General features: G+C 43.3%; 1 pseudogene; it reads right to left on the bottom strand.

The window, feature by feature from the left end:
• Window positions 1-570: 570 nt before the first annotated feature.
• Window positions 571-4,946, bottom strand: LOC102266398 (ubiquitin carboxyl-terminal hydrolase 10-like; annotated as a pseudogene).
• Window positions 4,947-12,873: the final 7,927 nt, after the last annotated feature.

Raw genomic sequence — 12,873 nt, 5'->3', positions numbered from 1 at the left:
TCAAATATTTGATCTGCCATGTGTATGTAAGCAGCTTCTCCTTGCACAATTATTAAAATGTATTTTTCCTGTTAGGAACCAGCAACTTTTTTTGTGTTTGTTTATCTTTTGAGGAACTATTTCTTCTCTGGTAACTGGCTTGTTTTTGTTATTGATCAAAAACTAAAGGGTGAGGGATGAAAGTGTGATGGATTTAAAAATTTATCTTTTTTAAGGAAAGATAAAATTCATTTTCACAAATTTACAATTGTTGTTGCTGGTGCAGGACTTACTCTACTATGTAATTAGACCGGGAATCAAACGCAAGTTACCCTTCTTACTCAGAAATCACTATTATTTCAGAAATGGATTTCTCATGTATTTTCTTGAATCAAGCGACAGTCTGTTTCACCAGATGATTTTGATTTGGAAGCTAGAAGTCAGTGGAAGCTATGCTGTGCACAAACCACAAGGCGTCTCCTTTCACTCTAGCCCATTTTTGCGATAAGGATAAAGAGTCTGTCCTTTAAGAGCCACTAAAGAGAAGAGGGGAGGTGGTGAGAGCGGAGCCTACAAGCAGCCTAGGCGCGGCTACAGCAGGTCCACACAACTGTGGCGCGCGGAGGTGGGCTGCGAGCTCTGCGGTGGGCGTCGCTCCTGCTGCTGGCTGATGGCCTTGACGGTCCGGCTGATCACCGTGACCATCTGGCTGATCATCCTGACAGTTGGGCTGATCACCGTCACAGTCTGCTCGTCAGTGTGCCGCCAGCCCTTGAGCCTGATCTGGGAGATGTCCTGTGGCAGCCCGTGGCGCTGCCGCAGTGGTGGTAGACCACTGCAAACAGCCTATAGGCTCTGTGGCATTTAAAGTTCTTATTTTTAAGCCCCGGAGAGAGCAGTCTTAGTTACTCATTTCCAAGTCCGCAGGATATTCAGCATTTCTGATGCGCTTCTGACAGCCCCCAGTCTTGTACACGAACCGCTGAGGTGCAGCAGGAGCATAAGACGGAGCTTTTCCAGAGTCACTCTCCAGCTGATCTCCACCTCTTGTTCAGTTTTGGTGGTGTCACCCTGGACAGACTCTCTGGCCACCAGGCTCCCCAGTGCATTCTGGACAGTGCATATCTTGTTGGACTGGATTTCCAGATGCAGATTGAAGAACAGCTGCCCAGTGGCAGACTCTTGAACTCTGCTGGTAAACCACAGACCTGATGTGTCTACCAAAAAATGCCAGCGATGGGGGTCTGAACAAAGGCCACCTGATGAGTGACTGTGGTCTTGTTTCCGGGGCCTGCTTACTCCCACTTGTCCTCACTTCCTTCTTCTGGTTCTTCCTGCTCCTCTTTGTTCACTGAGTGGCTTTTGGGTCCACTGGAAACAGTAAGGTTTTCATTATTTGGTGATAGAAGTTTCTTTTGGTTCTGCATTTCCTCATGGAGTCCATTTAGAATGAAACCTGAGTACTCCTCAGCATCTTCTTGCCCATCCTCTTCAGACAGGCTCCACTTGATCACCGTCAGGAGTCTACAAATATAAGTGGGTTCAAAGGCAGCTCTGGGGCAGATATCCCTCATGATTTTATCCCTAAGACCTTGTCTGGGTTTTGGAGGTACTGGCATATTAGTAAACTCATTCATTAGCTAAACAAAGCTGTCTGTCATGGGTGTGGATGTATAAGGGCTTTGCACTTTTAAATACAGGGGAATGAACTTCATCAGGTGATATATTGGTGGGCAAGCTACCAACGCCTGCAGTGTGGCTTTGATGTAGCACCAATTTCCTGTGTAGATCAGCTCACAGGGTTGCAACGACACTGGTTTATGAATCAGGGTGGTGTTCTCCAGGAACTCTGCAATCTTTATGGCTTCGGGATCCTCTGAAACTGGAACCAGCCCTTCCTTGACTTCTGCCTGCTTTTCAGAGATGAAGGGAGATGTGGTGGAAGGGGAATTCTTAGTTTCCACAGAAACCACAGGCAAGGAGGAAGAATAGAGTTAGAATCATGAAAAAGACTGGCCCATGACTTGGTGGGCTGACTGGTGGGCACCGTGCCCACTGCAGAGGCTGGGGCATCCACAGGAGGTGGGGTGCTCTAGGCCTTGCTGGGGCCGAGTTCGAGCTCTCCATGGTGTGCAACTCCACCCCACTGGCAGCTGTGCCCTCAACCAAGGATTCAAGTATTTGTCCCTTAGCGACTCCAAGGCTCTCAGTAGTCTCAGTCCCCATGGAAGGCTGAGCCACAGCTGTCCTCAACAGGGTGTTCCTGCTGGGAGTCAGCCCTGGGGCAGCCCTCAAGCTGCTCTGCAGTCCTGGCCCCGCCGTCCAGGGCTCGGGGAAAGCCTCAGTGAGGTGCGGCATCACTGACAAAGTCTGTGGTGTCCTGAGAGCTGCCCCAAGTCCGGGGGTGGGGGCGCTGAGGGCACATTCCCCATCAAGTCTGCATCCTTGGCGCCTACACTGTTGCAGATTGCTGGGCCAGGTGACCACCGACCAGGCCTTCTGCCGAAGGCCTGCCCTCGGCACTTTCAAGTGACTGTGATATCCAGGAGGAGGTTTTTTCTTCTTTTTGCACTCCCTTTCTCCTGCACAGTTGCACTTATCTCATATGCTAGCAAAGTAATTTAGGATTTCTATTTCTTATAGCTGGACACAGCTTATCTGATACAGTGATATATGAAGGCTATTTCTATTTTTAATTGTCAGAAAGTCTCTGATTTATCACAAATTCTCAAGAAAGATTATTTGTATGACGTATTGTTCAACGAATGTTGTAAAGTACTTTTCTAATGAAAGGAAATCTGCAATCTAATCTTATAAAACAACAGCAAAAAAAATCAGTTTAGGAATAATGTATTAAGTATTTTACTTATCTTAGAATGATATATATTTCCTATTAATGTATTCTTCTACAATTCAAGTTATATATTAATATTAAAACCTCAATGGAATTAATTTTTTGAACTCTCATTTGACAGAAAAAATGCAAATTTTGAAAGTTTATGTCCTATCCTTCCTTTAACTTTGAGTCATTGTATGGACTGAAAATTAGGTCTAGGAAAAGAAGAACTAAAATGGACTGGAATGGGTGAATTTAACTCAGATGACCATTATATCTACTACTGTGGGCAGGAATCCCTTAGATAAGGTAAGAAGAGGTTAATTATCTTTCTGAGACTACACACCTGGTGGGAGGGAAGGAACTAATACAAAAAGCTCCTGATTTCTAGATTAGCATTCTTATATTCTTCGTACCACCTCCTCTAGTGTTCCAGTAGTAAATAAAATTAATTTGAAGTATTAACTTTCATTGTATTGTAATACATCAGTTTTCTCAATTATATTAAGATATCAATAGCATATTCAAAAGCAGAGACATTACTTTGCCAACAAAGGTCCGTCTAGTCAAGGCTATGGTTTTTCCTGTGGTCATGTATGGATGTGAGAGTTGGATTGTGAAGAAGGCTGAGCACAGAAGAATTGATGCTTTTGAACTGTGGTGTTGGAGAAGACTCTTTAGAGTCCCTTGGACTGCAAGGAGATCCAACCAGTCCATTCTGAAGGAGATAAGCCCTGGGATTTCTTTGGAGGGAATGATGCTGAAGCTGAAACTCCAGTACAACCAGAAGGAGATCAGCCCTGGAATTTCTTTGGAGGGAATGATGCTAAAACTGAAACTCCAATACTTTGGCCACCTCATGCGAAGAGCTGACTCATTGGAAAAGACTGATGCTGGGAGGGATTGGGGGCAGGAGGAGAAGGGGACAACAGAGGATGAGATGGTTGGATGGCATCACTGACTCGATGGACGTGAATCTGAGTTAACTCCGGGAGTTGGTGATGGACAGGGAGGCCTGGTGTGCTGTGATTCATGGGGTTGCAAAGAGTTGGACACGACTGAGCAACTGAAATGAACTGAACTGAACTGAATATTTATTCCATTGTACATATGCACTACAAATTCCTTATCCATTTGTCTGTTGATGGACATCTAAGTTGCTTCCATGTACTAGCTATTGTAAACAGTGATGCAATGAATATTGTGTCTCAGGAGGGGCAGCAGTGAGGAGATACCCCTCGTCCAAAGTAAGGAGCAGTGGCTGCACTTTGCTGGAGCAGCCGTGAAGAGATACCCCACATCCAAGGTAAGAGAAACCCAGTCAATAATTTTGTCATACTTTGTTATGCAGCAGTAAATAACCAATACAGTGCCCCTTCCTCGAAATCATGACACAAGCTCTTTTTAGATCAAGGTTGGGAGTTGTTATGTATGACTGTGTTCTAAACTGCTCTCAAAAAGTATCTGTTCTTGGGCTTGCCTGGTGGTGCATTGGATAGGTGTTTGCCTGCCAATGCAAGGGACATGGGTTCGATCCTTGGTCCAGAAGAATTCCACAGGTTGCAGAGCAACTAAGCCTGTGCGCCACAACTATTGAGCCTGTGCTCTGTGTCCCGGGAGCCACAACTACTGAGCCCACAGGCTGCAGCTACTGAAACCCATGTGACTAGAGCCCATGCTCCACAACAGGAGAAGTCACACCCAAACACTGCAACAAAGAGCAGCCCCCTGCTCACTGCGATGCCCTCCAATCAGACATCACGCTCTGTCCATTTCCATATTAATGTGATGTCAATTCCTGTTTCTGTCTTAGGCTCTTTCAAGATGGTCTTGATGACTCCTCACATCTCTGCAGTGCTTCAAAATTAAATAAGATGATATTGAACCTGCATATCAGTTTTTTCATCCAAAGAATCAGTAGAATGTGAAATATTTAAGCCAGAGATAGAGTTGGTGAATGAGCCCGTGAATCCTTTAGGAGACCCTCTAAGTAACTGCAGGTAAAGCTGCCCAGCTGGCTTATTCTGCTTGGGTTTCTAAGATTCGTATGTCCTGGCCAACACCTCCCGCACATGGATACCCACTCACATGCTCAGTTTGACTCACCCTGGTCAGAGCCCTGGGTCCCCATGCAGGGTCTCTCACCAGCACCGGGATCTGTCTGTTACCTCACTCCGGCCAGACCTGCTCCAGGAGACTGGACCCAGCCCGCCCTCTCTTGAGTCCTGACACTGGTAACATAAGTTATAGCAGATAGTACCTGCTTCATCTCTCTCATGTAACCAAAGGGTCAGCCAGGGCTTCCTCCCTCTCAGACAGTGGGAATTCCTACCCACAGGCCAGTGCCTATCTGGACCCTCCCTTTGGTTCCCCACAGCCTCTACTCTTCTCAGAAGGTTTAACATCCATCTCTCCCTTTACACCAGTTTCTACAAGAAATCCAACCAAATGAAATAGGCTGTGATGGTCTGTGGATTTTTACTTCATGCTGGGAGGGTCTGGAAACATGAGGGTCTCCATGCAGCTGTCACTGTCTGGGCCCCTCTGCCTTTTCACCGCCTGGTGTCCTCTCAGGGGACCCGATGTGCTGAGCACACTCCAGTCTGCCCTGGTACTCACAGCAGTGCCTCTGCCAGGAGTTCTGGGTTATGAAGTTTCCTCTTTCTCATTATACTTGCTTTGGATACAGTTTCTAGAATGATCCGGTCTGATATCTTATAAGTTCCTCTTCTCACCTATTCAGCTGCCTTCCCCCAGTAGCAAAAAGTAACACACTGGTTTCCTTGGTGTGTGTGCCCAGAAGTGGAATTGCTGTGTTGTATGACAGTTGTATTTAAGTTTTTTAAGGAATGTTCACACTATTCTCCAGAGTGGCTGTACCAGTATGCATTCCCACCAACAAAAAGATTCCCCTTTCTCTACACCTTCTCCAGCATTTACTGTTTGCAGACTTTTTGATGGCAGCCATTCTGACCAACATGAGATGATATCTTATTGTGGTTCTGATTTGTATTTCTCTAATAATGAGTGATGTTGAGCATCTTTATATGTGTTTATTATAAAGGCTCATTTCTATAAACATGTTCTATGTAATCTACTCTACTTATAATTCCAAATTGGTAACTGTTTTTGATTTGTAATAGTCTCTTTCAAATATTTCTATTTCAAATTATTTACTAGGATCAGGTAGAAAGCTTCCATATGGATGAGTTTTAATTAAAATACCCGTGTGCCATGCACCGGAAAAGCATATTTTAAAGAGAAGTGCAAACAGACTATCACAATGAAAAAAATTCCATCTTTCTGGTGGCTAGAAACAGGACTAAGATGAAGCATGATTCTAAAACCAGCAATGTTTTTCATAAATCATGAGATTATCATTAACAACATTCTTATTACAAATGCCACTGTGATGTTCTTGCTTGTAGTGTGATAAGGGCTGCATCAGCAGGGTTGGTTTTGTGGCGTGAAGTGCTTAGTGTTCCATTTGCCCTGCAGGGTCTTCTGTGACAAACATGCTTCATCCATCCAATAACCAAAGTCAGCCATATGCAAATGTGGGCAACACTGATGATTTTCTACATATGTTTCCGAATATTAATAGATAAATGTTATATTTATTTCCTTTAATCTATTGTTGGTTACTTTTAGCTCTTTTTTCATCTCCTCCACAACAAAAACATATACTGTAAATGACTATTAATTTGGGGCATTTTTTAGTAAATTCTTTGTCTTCTCTAATGTTAAAAGGCAATAGTAGCACTTAACCTTTGGCTTAAAAAAACATGATTCAATCGAGTTAAACTGCTGTTCTCCCAGAACTTAAAAAGTAAAATACCAATATAAATATGTGGTAATTATCACCAGAACTGTTCATTTTTAACTATTAAATTTAAACAAAGAGCAATTGCTGTTTGTTCATGCAAAACAAACAGTGCCTGCTTAAGATCTTTTTGATTAATTTGTCTCTCTGTGTGCAGATCCAAGAGAAAGCATCACCTTGGCCTCAGCACACACATCTATGAAATGGAAAAAACTTTGCTGTCCCAGTCAATTGTTAGGATTTTCCCAAAGCAGGGGTTTAGTGGTAAACAATGGAGTGGGGGAAGTCCAAATCCTGGTGAACAGGCCAACATACCCAGGGTCTGGCAAATGCAGCCTAGTTCTAGGACCAGCATCAGGAAAAAGGAGGTGCTTTGCTATTGGTCTTCCCTAGTGACTCAGTTGGTAAAGAATCTGCCTGCAATGCAAGAGACCTGGGTTTGATCCCTGGGTCAGGAAGATCCTCTGGAAAAGGAAATGGCAACCCACTCTAGTACTCTTGCCTGGAGAATTCCATGGACAGAGGAGGCTGGCAGGCTATGGTCCATGGGATCACAAAGAGTCAGACATGACTTTAAGACTAACTTTTACTTTTTGCTATTGCGGGAAGGCAGCTGAATAGGTGAGAAGAGGAACTTATAAGATATCAGACCGGATCATTCTAGAAACTGTATCCAAAGCAAGTATAATGAGAAAGAGGAAACTTCATAACCCAGAACTCCTGGCAGAGGCACTGCTGTGAGTACCAGGGCAGACTGGAGTGTGCTCAGCACATCGGGTCCCCTGAGAGGACACCAGGTGGTGAAAAGGCAGAGGGGCCCAGACAGTGACAGCTGCATGGAGACCCTCGTGTTTCCAGACCCTCCCAGCATGAAGTAAAAATCCACAGACCATCACAGCCTATTTCATTTGGTTGGATTTCTTGTAGAAACTGGTGTAAAGGGAGAGATGGATGTTAAACCTTCTGAGAAGAGTAGAGGCTGTGGGGAACCAAAGGGAGGGTCCAGATAGGCACTGGCCTGTGGGTAGGAATTCCCACTGTCTGAGAGGGAGGAAGCCCTGGCTGACCCTTTGGTTACATGAGAGAGATGAAGCAGGTACTATCTGCTATAACTTATGTTACCAGTGTCAGGACTCAAGAGAGGGCGGGCTGGGTCCAGTCTCCTGGAGCAGGTCTGGCTGGAGTGAGGTAACAGACAGATCCCAGAGCTGGTGGGAGACCCTGCATGGGGACCCAGGGCTCTGACCAGGGTGAGTCAAACTGAGCATGTGAGTGGGTATCCATGTGTGGGAGGTGTTGGCCAGGACATAGGAATCTTAGAAACCCAAGCAGAATAAGCCAGCTGGGCAGCTTTACCTGCAGTTACTTAGAGGGTTCTCCTAAAGGATTCACGGGCTCATTCACCAACTCTGTCTCTGGCTTAAATATTTCACATTCTACTGATTCTTTGGATGAAAAAACTGATATGCAGGTTCAATATCATCTTATTTAATTTTGAAGCACTGCAGAGACGTGAGGAGTCATCAAGACCATCTTGAAAGAGCCTAAGACAGAAACAGGAATGAAAGAGCCTAAGACAGAAACAGGAATTGACATCACATCAATACGGAAATGGACAGAGCGTGATGTCTGATTGGAGGGCATCGCAGTGAGCAGGGGGCTGCTCTTTGTTGCAGTGTTTGGGCTTCTCATTGTGGTGACTTCTCCTGTTGTGGAGCATGGGCTCTAGTCACATGGGTTTCAGTAGTTGCGGCCTGTGGGCTCAGTAGTTGTGGCTCCCAGGACACAGAGCACAGGCTCAATAGTTGTGGCGCACAGGCTTAGTTGCTCTGCAACCTGTGGAATTCTCCCGGACCAAGGATCGAACCCATGTCCCTTGCATTGGCAGGCAAACACCTATCCAATGCACCACCAGGCAAGCCCAAGAACAGATACTTTTTGAGAGCAGTTTAGAACACAGTCATACATAACAACTCCCAACCTTGATCTAAAAAGAGCTTGTGTCATGATTTCGAGGAAGGGGCACTGTATTGGTTATTTACTGCTGCATAACAAAGTATGACAAAATTATTGACTTAAAACAATATTTATTATTTCACAGTTTGTATGGATCAGAAACCTGGACATGGCTTACTTAATTGAGGCCTCTGTTTCAAGGTTTGCAATCAAGGTACCAGCTGGGCTGCAGAACTCTCAAGGCTCAGCTGGTGAATATCCAGTTCCATATTCACTCAGTTGATATTGACAAGATTCAGTTTCTTGTGGATTGTTGGCCAGAGGAAGCCCTCAATTTCTTGCAATGTGGGCCTCTTCCTAGGGCAACTGACAACATGGTGTCTAGCATTTATCAGAATGAGGAAGAGAGAGCAAGAGGAGACAAGCAAATCAAAAATTGGAGTCTTTTATAACCTAGCCTTGGAAATGGCATTCCATCATTTGCTAGCACAGGTCACAGGTCCAGCCAACTCTCAAGAGTCCAGCCCACCCTCACACACACATAGGTGGAGAGTTGGGGATCAGTTTATAAGCTGTTTAGCACAAGCAGTAAAACACAGAACAATGAGCTCCATTAAAAATCTTTCAATCTGGGGAAACATCAAAGGTGGGTTCTGAAGTTGTAGGCAAAGGGGAGCGTGAAAGCCTGGGTAAAAGGAGATTCCTTCTGTTTAGGCATCAACAGTGAGGGAATGAGAACATATTCCAGAAGGTGGCAAAATAGAAACACTGGTGGGATTTCTCAAGAAACATGTGAGACATCTGCTGGGCAAAGAATTATAAGATTAAAATCCACTTTGCTGTTAATGGTTCATTAATCAGAATTCTTTTGCATCTTGAAAATCTAGGGGGTTAGAAGTCACAGCTGGATGCAGGCTCTCTCCACAAGGATCTTATATACAGCTTCTGATAGTTTCCAACTCTCATCCTCCTGTTTAATAATCCCCCAATATTTCTGTCTGTAACATACACCCAAGCCACAAAAGGATTGGTTGTCCTAACTTCTGTTACATGCCCACTACACAGCACCATCACTTTTCTGACAAAGGTCTGTACAATCAAAGTTATGATTTTTCCAGTAGTTATGCATGGATGTGAGAGTTGAACCATAAAGAAGGCTGAAGTGAAGTGAAATGAAAGTAGCTCATTTATATTTAACTCTTTGTGATCCCATGGACAATTATACAGTCCATGGAATTCTCCAGGCCAGAATACTGGAGCAGGTAGCCATTTCCTTCTCCAGGGGATCTTCCCAACCCAGGGATCGAACCCAGGTCTCCCGCATTGCAGGCGGATTCTTTACCAGCTGAGTCACAAGGGAAGCCCAAGAATACTGGAGTGGGTAGCTATCCCTTCTCCAGCAGATCTTCCCAACTCAGTAATCAATCAGGGTCTCCTGCATTGAAGGCAGATTTTTAAGAACTAGGCTGAACACTGAAGAACTGATGCTTTTGAACTGTGGTGTTGGAGAAGACCCTTGAGAGTCCCTTGGACTGCAAGGCGATCAAACCAGTCCATCCTAAAGGAAATCAATCTTGAATATTCATTGGAAGGACAGATGTTGAAGCTGAAGCTCCAATATTTCAGTCACCTGTTGTGAAGAGCTGACTCATTAGAAAAGACCCTGTTGCAGGGAAAGATTGAAGGCAAGAAGAGACAGGGACAACAGAGGATGAGATGGCATCACCAACTCAATGGACCTGAGTTTGAGCAAGCTCTGGGAGATGGTGATGAACAGGGAAGCCTGGAGTGCTACAGTCCATGTGGTCACAAAGAGTCGGACAGGACTGAGTGACTGAACAACAACAACAACAGCAGAGCCAATCATTGTGTCCAGGAGGGTGCAGTGTCATGACTGGCCTACCTGGAGACTCATCTTACTTGTAGAACTAAAGGCTGAGGTCACTGCTTGCAGTCATTCATACAGCCCCAGATATTTCCACTTTCCTTCCAAGCACACAGTAGGGTTGCAATTCTCTTTCATTGGGATAACTCATGACCATGTGACTTTGACCAATGAAAGGGAGCAGAAGGGATGGATGTCACTTAAAAAAATAACATTCTTATTGAGATGTAATTCACAAACCATAAAATACACTCTCTTCAATTGTACAGTTCTGTGGTTTTCAGTATATTCACAGAGTTGTTCATTTATCTTCTCCATCTGGTTCTGGGAAGTTTTCATCACTCCAAAGTGAAACCTAATGTTCAGCAGCAGTTGCTCTATCACCAGCCCCTGTCCAATGCTAATTTATTTTCTGTCTCTACAGACTTGCCTATTCCAGATGCTTCATACAATGTGTGGCCATTCATGACTGGCTTCTTTCAATGAACATAATGATTCCAAGGTCATCCCAGTTGTAGTATGATCAGTATTTCACTCCTTTCTATGGTGGAGTAATATTTCAGTGTATGGATTTACTGCATTTTGTTTATCCGTTCATTCACTGATGGACATTTTGGTTGTCTCCACTGTTAGCTGTCATGAATAATGCCGCTATGAACATTTGTTTACAGGTTTTTGTTCTTTTCATTTCTTTTGCATATATACTCAGGAGTGAGATTGCTGGGTAATGTGGTAACTCTATGTTTATCTTTTTGAGGAACTGCTAAGCTGTTTTCTAAAGCAGCTGAACTATTTTACATCCCCACCAGCAGTGTATAAGTGTTTCAGTTTCTCCACCAACACTTATAATTTTCTGTCTTTTAAATTTAACTATCCTTGTGGGCACCTTGTTGCGATTTTGGTTTGCATTTCTTTAATGACTAAAGATGTTGAATATCTTTTCATGTGCCTGTTGGTCATTTATACATTTCTTTGGAGAAATGTCTTTTTAAATCATTTGCCCATTTTTAACTGGATTGTCTTTTTATTGTTGAGTGTTGAGTTCTTTATATATTCTGGATACAGGTCCCTTGTCAGACATACTGTCTGCATATATGTTCTCACATTGCTTCATTGTCTTTTTACTTTCTTGAAGATCAAAGTTTTTCATTTTAATGAAGTCTAATTTTATTTATTTTTTTTTCTTTTGTGTCATAAAGAAGGAAACATTTTTGTTAGTGTCATACATACCTGAGATCATGAAAATTTAATCCCATTTTAAGAGTTTTATAATATTAGATTTTTCATTTAATTTTGCATGTTACTTTTACATTTTTATTTTATATTTTACATTTAGTTTACATTTAGGTCTATGATCCATTTTGGATTAATTTTTCTATACAATATGAGGTAGTTATTCAACTTTATTCTTTTTTATGTGAGTATGTAATTATCTCAACACCATGTTAAAAAGACCATTTTTCAAATTGATAATAAGTGTAAAGATTTAATTCTGGGTTCTCAATTCAGTTTTATTGATGTTTAGCCTTCTGCTAGTAAATATGTGTACTTCCTTAGTAAGTTTTTCAAAGAATAATTTTTAAGTAATTTTATTTATTTATTTGTTTTTGGTTGCACTGAGTCTCTGCTGTGTTGCACAGTCTTTCTCTAGTTACAGGGAAGGGGCTACTCTTTGTGTGGTGAGCTGGCTTCTCACTGCAGTGGCTTTTCTCTTTGGAGCACAGGCTCTAGGCGTGAGGGCTTCAGTAGTTGCGGCGTGCAAGCTCAGCAGTTGTGGCACACCAGCTTGGTTTTCCCACAGCATGGGGAATCTTCCTGGCCAGGGACTGGGCCCATGTTCCCTGCATTGGCAGGTTGATTCTACCCACTGTGCCACCAGGGAAGTCCATCCTTAGCAAGTTTGAAATCAGTGCACATTTGCCACACTTTATTTCTCTGCTTCTTCATTGCTCCAGATAAGGGCTGAAATAGTAGCCTGAGTTCCAGAGGAAGGAGAATGTGGAGAAAAGCTTGGAACCAAAGCACTCCAGACACGGTGTGAGTGAGAATTCAACTTTTGCTTGAATTTACTAATATCCAGGATTATGTGCAGGCCTGTTCTGAAAAATTCAACACTAAAATTGACACTCCACATAGAGGGAGGGTGAAGACCCCAGAAAAGTCTGAAGAAAGAAAATGAGGAAGCATGCTGGTCAAGCGAAACTTCAGCTATAGTTTTAAACCCCAAAGGCTATGAACTTGAAATAAGTGTGTTTTGTATTTTTTGATGTAACCTGGGAAAATCTCAGTTATCTTACCAATATTAACACTAAAAACTGATTACTATGTCCTGGGTACTGGGGTAATAGGGACTCGGTGTGTAATATGGCATTTCTACCCTCAGGATCTTACATT

This window comes from Bos mutus, chromosome 12, assembly GCF_027580195.1.
Source record: "Bos mutus isolate GX-2022 chromosome 12, NWIPB_WYAK_1.1, whole genome shotgun sequence".
Taxonomy (NCBI): Eukaryota; Metazoa; Chordata; class Mammalia; order Artiodactyla; family Bovidae; genus Bos; species Bos mutus.
This window is presented reverse-complemented; position numbering and strand designations above follow the sequence as displayed.